The following is an 8,868-nucleotide window of genomic DNA, read 5'->3' on the forward strand; positions in this document are numbered from 1 at the left end:
TTTGAGAATGTGGGAATGGACCGTGGACACTAAGAGACAGTCATGACGAGTGTGTTTCATTTGGAGATCTCATGAACGAAACACATTACTGTATCTCTGTTTGTGGACACTTTTCAAGTATCAGGTTTACATCTACATTTTGTGAAACGTATGTGATTAAACATGAAACTATTTGTGAAAAGATGTAATGTGATGTTAACCTTCAAAATGAGAGAATTGTCTTCCATGTGAAGTTTTAACCAGGTCATTGGCCACGCCCACGTGATCATAGACATTACGTCGGTGTCATGGACCGCCCTTTTCTCAGAAGTGTATAAAATCCACTCCTGACGGAATGTACATTGGACCAGACAGCGTCTAGCAGTGGCAACACAGCTGACAAATGGTTTAAGACTACAAGACCAGAAAATAAGGAACTGATGCTACATGTTTAAATGGTTAAGAACTACAACTCTATAGGCCCAGGAGACCAGACAAGGTGGAGCGTTGGCTACACGGCTGGAAATGGTTCAGCTCTGAGACTAGCGATGACTACAGAATAAGAGCGTAGAATTACTAGTCTGCGGCTGGAAATTACATAAGTCTTGTACGAGACAACCGTGGAAGCATCTGTTTTATGCAACGACGTTATGTACACCTGACGTATCCATTTTAAACATTTCTATTTAACCTTTATTTAACCAGGAAGGGCTCATTGGGATTAAAATCTCTTTTTCAAGAGCGTCCTGGCCAAGAAAGGCAGCACCAAGTCATTACAAAAAATTATAGACAGACAACATGAAAAACTACAAGTAATCTTGTAAAAACCATTCACAAGAGTATAACACAATCAAAAAACCAGCAAATTAAAAACATTGACAGGTCAGGGAATCAGCCTCAAAATCCTTCATCAGTGATTTAAAAATACCAATCGGGACAAGTTCTTCCAGTTTAAAAGTATTTTGTAAGGTGTTCCAAGACGATGGCACAGAGTACATAAAAGCCCTTTTACCAAATTCAGTTCGGACATTTGGAACAGTTACCAGGATAAAGTCCAGCGAACGAAGAGAGTACCCACCACATTTCTGAACAATAAAAATGCCCAAATAAAAAGGTAGTAAACCCAAAATGGCTTTGTAAAAAAAAGTACACCAGTGACTGAGCCTACGAGTGACTAGAGAAGGCCAGCCAACCCTGGTATACAAAGTGCAGTGGTGCGTAAGGGTTTTGCAGTTTAAAATAAATCTCAAAGTGCCATGGTAAAGAGAGTCAATTGATCTCAAACACTGAGCGGAAGCATTCATATATATCCATTACAACCTACACTATCCAGAGCCACTGAGGAAGCTACAACCACAAAAGACATTGTGACTTCTGGGGAAGTGAACCAGAGACTCTAATGAACTGACTCTCCAGCAGACGGACCGGATTCCAACAGAGAAGACAACAACGACATATGGGTGTAAATATATACTTTGCAATTATTCTCGAATGAGCAGCCGTACATGTGCAAACGATTAGCATTTCAATTCATATAATTATCAACTGTGCGTAGTGAATCCATTTAGTCTTTCCTGCTCTTTTATCTGTCCCCACCCCTTTCCATTGTCTACCAAGCCATCATACCGGTTTAGCCCACCTAGGGACTTATCAATGCATTGTGCTAGTAACCAATATCCACTGTTTGTTAAGTATTTCTGTGCATATTTAGTTAGTTAGTAAATAAATAATTAAGCCAATTTGTATATCGCTGATTCATCATTTATGCTAGGGTTGTGCAGATATCCAAGGGTTTTACAACGTTCAATAATGAGAACTGATGAGGTATTAATAATACATTAATACAAGACTGTACTCGATAAGATATGAAAATATCTGAAGTGTCGATTTGGGAAATAAGCATTTTCCCGTGGTGCCCCGACTTCCTAGTTAATTCAAGTTTGCATGATTAGCTTAATCATGTAATAATAATTGCACGTACAAAATTTATTTGATAGTCACAGACAAGACAAATGTATATGGCTCAGCTAATGTTAAAATGTACCCTATCCCTCCTTTGAGCTTCAGTCACCAGCACCATCTCCCACCTAAACTAATGTTTTTCTGTTCATTAGTGTCCAGTGTTCACCAGTGTTATTAAATAATTGTTCCCACCTTCTGGTTGCTTTCCTGGTTTCATGGCTACTTGTGCTTGTCTCATCCTGTTTGTTTGCCGACATCAGACTTGTTTTGTTTGTATTTACATCAAATCAAATATCAAATCAAATTGATTTATAAAGCCCTTCTTACATCAGCAGATAGTCCACCCATTGTGACATTTCTATTCATTCTTATTTCATTAGTTGAAGAAGGTTGTTCATTATCTGTCACATCCTGCAATCTGTGTACAGACACTACGATCAGGGTTCTAAACACATTTGTTATACTGGTTCGCTCAACTTAAAATTACCATTCATGTGCGTCTGTCCATGAGAGATGTCACAAATTCTCTTTTTGTCTCTGTTGAGTTTTGTCAGAATGAATGAGGAGTTCCCGTGCTTCATTTCCTCTATCAACAAAGTTACAATCCAAAAACATATCTTCCCCTCTTTGTGGAATTCTATGGAATTCTATGGCCACTTTTGAAAATAAAAACTTTATCCAACCATCGTGTTATTTTAGTCAGTAGTGGAAATGAAGTACTGGAACAGGAAATGAAGTACAGGAACAGGAAATGAAGTAGAGGAACACTATTCTCTTTACATGTTGATTTGTTTATGTTCCACTGGTGGTGCAGTCTCAAGAGTCTGTGGCACCGGTGAAACAAAAACTAGTGAATGATGAGGTGACTATACCACAAACGTTGTGTGTCTGTCACACCCGTCAGCTGCAGATAAAACAGTCCCACGGCAACTGTAAGTGGTTAGTAGCATCACAGAAGGAAGGTGGCACCTTAATTGGGGAGGACGGGTTCGTGGTAATGACCGGAGCGGAATCAGTGGAATGGTATCAAATATATCAAACCCATGGTTTCCATGGTTTCCATGTATCTGATGCCTTCCCGTTCGCTCCGTTCCAGACATTATTATGAGCCGTCCTCCCCTCAGCAGCCTCCACTGATATAGTGTATTAATACTCACTCCATTCCATCCATTATTATGAGCCGTCCTCCCCTCAGCAGCCTCCACTGATATAGTGTATTAATACTCACTCCATTCCATCCATTATTATGAGCCGTCCTCCCCTCAGCAGCCTCCACTGATATAGTGTATTAATACTCACTCCATTCCATCCATTATTATGAGCCGTATTAATACTCACTCCATTCCCTCCCCTCAGCAGCCTCCACTGATATAGTGTATTAATACTCACTCCATTCCATCCATTATTATGAGCCGTCCTCCCCCAGCAGCCTCCCTGATATAGTGTATTAATACTCACTCCATTCCATCCATTATTATGAGCCGTCCTCCCCTCAGCAGCCTCCACTGATATAGTGTATTAATACTCACTCCATTCCATCCATTATTATGAGCCGTCCTCCCCTCAGCAGCCTCCACTGATATAGTGTATTAATACTCACTCCATTCCATCCATTATTATGAGCCGTCCTCCCCTCAGCAGCCTCCACTGATATAGTGTATTAATACTCACTCCATTCCATCCATTATTATGAGCCGTCCTCCCCTCAGCAGCCTCCACTGATATAGTGTATTAATACTCACTCCATTCCATCCATTATTATGAGCCGTCCTCCCCTCAGCAGCCTCCACTGATATAGTGTATTAATACTCACTCCATTCCATCCATTATTATGAGCCGTCCTCCCCTCAGCAGCCTCCACTGATATAGTGTATTAATACTCACTCCATTCCATCCATTATTATGAGCCGTCCCCCCTCAGCAGCCTCCACTGATATAGTGTATTAATACTCACTCCATTCCATCCATTATTATGAGCCGTCCTCCCTCAGCAGCCTCCACTGATATAGTGTATTAATACTCACTCCATTCCATCCATTATTATGAGCCGTCCTCCCCTCAGCAGCCTCCACTGATATAGTGTATTAATACTCACTCCATTCCATCCATTATTATGAGCCGTCCTCCCCTCAGCAGCCTCCACTGATATAGTGTATTAATACTCACTCCATTCCATCCATTATTATGAGCCGTCCTCCCCTCAGCAGCCTCCACTGATATAGTGTATTAATACTCACTCCATTCCATCCATTATTATGAGCCGTCCTCCCCTCAGCAGCCTCCACTGATATAGTGTATTAATACTCACTCCATTCCATCCATTATTATGAGCCGTCCTCCCCTCAGCAGCCTCCACTGATATAGTGTATTAATACTCACTCCATTCCATCCATTATTATGAGCCGTCCTCCCTCAGCAGCCTCCACTGATATAGTGTATTAATACTCACTCCATTCCATCCATTATTATGAGCCGTCCTCCCCTCAGCAGCCTCCACTGATATAGTGTATTAATACTCACTCCATTCCATCCATTATTATGAGCCGTCCTCCCCTCAGCAGCCTCCACTGATATAGTGTATTAATACTCACTCCATTCCATCCATTATTATGAGCCGTCCTCCCCTCAGCAGCCTCCACTGATATAGTGTATTAATACTCACTCCATTCCATCCATTATTATGAGCCGTCCTCCCCTCAGCAGCCTCCACTGATATAGTGTATTAATACTCACTCCATTCCATCCATTATTATGAGCCGTCCTCCCCTCAGCAGCCTCCACTGATATAGTGTATTAATACTCACTCCATTCCATCCATTATTATGAGCCGTCCTCCCTCAGCAGCCTCCACTGATATAGTGTATTAATACTCACTCCATTCCATCCATTATTATGAGCCGTCCTCCCCTCAGCAGCCTCCACTGATATAGTGTATTAATACTCACTCCATTCCATCCATTATTATGAGCCGTCCTCCCCTCAGCAGCCTCCACTGATATAGTGTATTAATACTCACTCCATTCCATCCATTATTATGAGCCGATATAGTCCTCCCCTCAGCAGCCTCCACTGATATAGTGTATTAATACTCACTCCATTCCATCCATTATTATGAGCCGTCCTCCCCTCAGCAGCCTCCACTGATATAGTGTATTAATACTCACTCCATTCCATCCATTATTATGAGCCGTCCTCCCTCAGCAGCCTCCACTGATATAGTGTATTAATACTCACTCCATTCCATCCATTATTATGAGCCGTCCTCCCCTCAGCAGCCTCCACTGATATAGTGTATTAATACTCACTCCATTCCATCCATTATTATGAGCCGTCCTCCCCTCAGCAGCCTCCACTGATATAGTGTATTAATACTCACTCCATTCCATCCATTATTATGAGCCGTCCTCCCTCAGCAGCCTCCACTGATATAGTGTATTAATACTCACTCCATTCCATCCATTATTATGAGCCGTCCTCCCCTCAGCAGCCTCCACTGATATAGTGTATTAATACTCACTCCATTCCATCCATTATTATGAGCCGTCCTCCCTCAGCAGCCTCCACTGATATAGTGTATTAATACTCACTCCATTCCATCCATTATTATGAGCCGTCCTCCCCTCAGCAGCCTCCACTGATATAGTGTATTAATACTCACTCCATTCCATCCATTATTATGAGCCGTCCTCCCCTCAGCAGCCTCCACTGATATAGTGTATTAATACTCACTCCATTCCATCCATTATTATGAGCCGTCCTCCCCTCAGCAGCCTCCACTGATATAGTGTATTAATACTCACTCCATTCCATCCATTATTATGAGCCGTCCTCCCCTCAGCAGCCTCCACTGATATAGTGTATTAATACTCACTCCATTCCATCCATTATTATGAGCCGTCCTCCCCTCAGCAGCCTCCACTGATATAGTGTATTAATAATACTCACTCCATTCCATCCATTATTATGAGCCGTCCTCCCCTCAGCAGCCTCCACTGATATAGTGTATTAATACTCACTCCATTCCATCCATTATTATGAGCCGTCCTCCCCTCAGCAGCCTCCACTGATATAGTGTATTAATACTCACTCCATTCCATCCATTATTATGAGCCGTCCTCCCCTCAGCAGCCTCCACTGATATAGTGTATTAATACTCACTCCATTCCATCCATTATTATGAGCCGTCCTCCCCTCAGCAGCCTCCACTGATATAGTGTATTAATACTCACTCCATTCCATCCATTATTATGAGCCGTCCTCCCCTCAGCAGCCTCCACTGATATAGTGTATTAATACTCACTCCATTCCATCCATTATTATGAGCCGTCCTCCCCTCAGCAGCCTCCACTGATATAGTGTATTAATACTCACTCCATTCCATCCATTATTATGAGCCGTCCTCCCCTCAGCAGCCTCCACTGATATAGTGTATTAATACTCACTCCATTCCATCCATTATTATGAGCCGTCCCCCCTCAGCAGCCTCCACTGATATAGTGTATTAATACTCACTCCATTCCATCCATTATTATGAGCCGTCCTCCCCTCAGCAGCCTCCACTGATATAGTGTATTAATACTCACTCCATTCCATCCATTATTATGAGCCGTCCTCCCCTCAGCAGCCTCCACTGATATAGTGTATTAATACTCACTCCATTCCATCCATTATTATGAGCCGTCCTCCCCTCAGCAGCCTCCACTGATATAGTGTATTAATACTCACTCCATTCCATCCATTATTATGAGCCGTCCTCCCCTCAGCAGCCTCCACTGATATAGTGTATTAATACTCACTCCATTCCATCCATTATTATGAGCCGTCCTCCCCTCAGCAGCCTCCACTGATATAGTGTATTAATACTCACTCCATTCCATCCATTATTATGAGCCGTCCTCCCCTCAGCAGCCTCCACTGATATAGTGTATTAATACTCACTCCATTCCATCCATTATTATGAGCCGTCCTCCCCTCAGCAGCCTCCACTGATATAGTGTATTAATACTCACTCCATTCCATCCATTATTATGAGCCGTCCTCCCCTCAGCAGCCTCCACTGATATAGTGTATTAATACTCACTCCATTCCATCCATTATTATGAGCCGTCCTCCCCTCAGCAGCCTCCACTGATATAGTGTATTAATACTCACTCCATTCCATCCATTATTATGAGCCGTCCTCCCTCAGCAGCCTCCACTGATATAGTGTATTAATACTCACTCCATTCCATCCATTATTATGAGCCGTCCTCCCCTCAGCAGCCTCCACTGATATAGTGTATTAATACTCACTCCATTCCATCCATTATTATGAGCCGTCCTCCCTCAGCAGCCTCCACTGATATAGTGTATTAATACTCACTCCATTCCATCCATTATTATGAGCCGTCCTCCCCTCAGCAGCCTCCACTGATATAGTGTATTAATATTAATACTCACTCCATTCCATCCATTATTATGAGCCGTCCTCCCCTCAGCAGCCTCCACTGATATAGTGTATTAATACTCACTCCATTCCATCCATTATTATGAGCCGTCCTCCCCTCAGCAGCCTCCACTGATATAGTGTATTAATACTCACTCCATTCCATCCATTATTATGAGCCGTCCTCCCCTCAGCAGCCTCCACTGATATAGTGTATTAATACTCACTCCATTCCATCCATTATTATGAGCCGTCCTCCCCTCAGCAGCCTCCACTGATATAGTGTATTAATACTCACTCCATTCCATCCATTATTATGAGCCGTCCTCCCCTCAGCAGCCTCCACTGATATAGTGTATTAATACTCACTCCATTCCATCCATTATTATGAGCCGTCCTCCCCTCAGCAGCCTCCACTGATATAGTGTATTAATACTCACTCCATTCCATCCATTATTATGAGCCGTCCTCCCCTCAGCAGCCTCCACTGATATAGTGTATTAATACTCACTCCATTCCATCCATTATTATGAGCCGTCCTCCCCTCAGCAGCCTCCACTGATATAGTGTATTAATACTCACTCCATTCCATCCATTATTATGAGCCGTCCTCCCCTCAGCAGCCTCCACTGATATAGTGTATTAATACTCACTCCATTCCATCCATTATTATGAGCCGTCCTCCCCTCAGCAGCCTCCACTGATATAGTGTATTAATACTCACTCCATTCCATCCATTATTATGAGCCGTCCTCCCCTCAGCAGCCTCCACTGATATAGTGTATTAATACTCACTCCATTCCATCCATTATTATGAGCCGTCCTCCCCTCAGCAGCCTCCACTGATATAGTGTATTAATACTAACTCCATTCCATCCATTATTATGAGCCGTCCTCCCCTCAGCAGCCTCCACTGATATAGTGTATTAATACTCACTCCATTCCATCCATTATTATGAGCCGTCCTCCCTCAGCAGCCTCCACTGATATAGTGTATTAATACTCACTCCATTCCATCCATTATTATGAGCCGTCCTCCCCTCAGCAGCCTCCACTGATATAGTGTATTAATACTCACTCCATTCCATCCATTATTATGAGCCGTCCTCCCCCTCAGCAGCCTCCACTGATATAGTGTATTAATACTCACTCCATTCCATCCATTATTATGAGCCGTCCTCCCCTCAGCAGCCTCCACTGATATAGTGTATTAATACTCACTCCATTCCATCCATTATTATGAGCCGTCCTCCCCTCAGCAGCCTCCACTGATATAGTGTATTAATACTCACTCCATTCCATCCATTATTATGAGCCGTCCTCAGCCCTCAGCAGCCTCCACTGATATAGTGTATTAATACTCACTCCATTCCATCCATTATTATGAGCCGTCCTCCCCTCAGCAGCCTCCACTGATATAGTGTATTAATACTCACTCCATTCCATCCATTATTATGAGCCGTCCTCCTCCCCTCAGCAGCCTCCACTGATATAGTGTATTA

The sequence above is a fragment of the Oncorhynchus tshawytscha genome, unplaced genomic scaffold, assembly GCF_018296145.1.
Source record: "Oncorhynchus tshawytscha isolate Ot180627B unplaced genomic scaffold, Otsh_v2.0 Un_scaffold_5493_pilon_pilon, whole genome shotgun sequence".
Taxonomy (NCBI): Eukaryota; Metazoa; Chordata; class Actinopteri; order Salmoniformes; family Salmonidae; genus Oncorhynchus; species Oncorhynchus tshawytscha.